The following is a 1,129-nucleotide window of genomic DNA, read 5'->3' as shown; positions in this document are numbered from 1 at the left end:
GATTATGTGACTTGACCACAGTAACAAAGCAAGCTAGTGTCTGAGGCCACTTTTGAACTCAGGACTTCCTGACTCTAAGCCCAACTCTCTATCCACTGAGCCACCTAACTGCCTCTAAAATACATAGGTTCTTAAGAAATTCCAATAGAAGAGTAAGGTAATAAAAATGAGCTACCTCAAGTCTATGCATAATTGTACAAAGTATAGATAGCAAGCAAAATGATCTAGCTATCGTACCAGAAAAATGAAAATTTGACTTCATAAGTATTGCTAAGGTTTAGTAGGAATGTGAAGCTAGAAAGATATATTTTATTTAAAAACGAGTTATCTATTAAGGGGATATGTTCATGTGAGGAAACCCAAGAATCACAGAGAGGAGCAACTTGTTAAGTATAAAGAGGCAGAATAGCATGTCATTTTGTCATTAGAGAATATTATAGATCACGTGGATAGAAAGATGCTGTTAGATGAAGAATTCAGGAAAGCTGGTTACAAGCATGGCACAGAGTCATAACAAAATAGTGACGGGAGACTTCAATTATCTAGACATTTGTTGAAGGTCTCTTATAGCCAAGAGTAAAGGAAGTGTGAAGAGTGAGTATAAACAGGCTGTAGGATGAAACCATTGATAGTTCACATGAAAAGAAGCATAAAATATGCTGTTAAGAATATGTACAATTGTGCTTGCTTCGGCAGCACATGTACTAAAATTGGAACGATAGAAAGAAGATTAGCATGGCCCCTGCACAAGGATAACATGCAAATTTGTGAAGTGTTCCATACTAAAAAAAAAAAAAAAGAAAAGAATATACACAGTCAAGAGTGTGCTAGAGGCAGTTGGAACTGGCTTTTGAAAACCAACTGTTAAATTTTCAGTGTGAGCATTTATAACTCGAAAATTTTCAAAGGCTGCAAATTAGGGATTGAATTTTTATTGATTATTTAGTGTTAGAAAAGTCATGGAGAAAATGTTAATATTGCAAATTAAACAGGTTTCATATATATTTGTATGCATTTTTCCAGAAAGAATTAACATTTACTATCACCACCCCCCCCAAAAAAAAACTAAGAAAGGACACCGTCCAGTCATGTACAAGGAGTGAATAATAATAGATTGACAGTCCAAGTG

The 1,129-nt window shown here is 34.9% G+C and overlaps 1 non-coding gene across 1 annotated transcript; it reads left to right on the top strand.

The window, feature by feature from the left end:
- Nucleotides 1-680: 680 nt before the first annotated feature.
- LOC138153369 (U6 spliceosomal RNA) lies at nt 681-787 on the top strand. The gene has a single exon (XR_011166351.1). It is a non-coding gene; the product is annotated as a U6 spliceosomal RNA (small nuclear RNA).
- Nucleotides 788-1,129: the final 342 nt, after the last annotated feature.

This window comes from Petaurus breviceps, unplaced genomic scaffold (assembly GCF_028583685.1).
Source record: "Petaurus breviceps papuanus isolate PSGF00001 unplaced genomic scaffold, PetGlider_PUasm1.0 90977, whole genome shotgun sequence".
Lineage (NCBI taxonomy): Eukaryota > Metazoa > Chordata > Mammalia > Diprotodontia > Petauridae > Petaurus > Petaurus breviceps.
The sequence above is the reverse complement of the archived record's forward strand: the minus strand, read 5'-3'. Positions and strand labels throughout refer to the sequence as shown.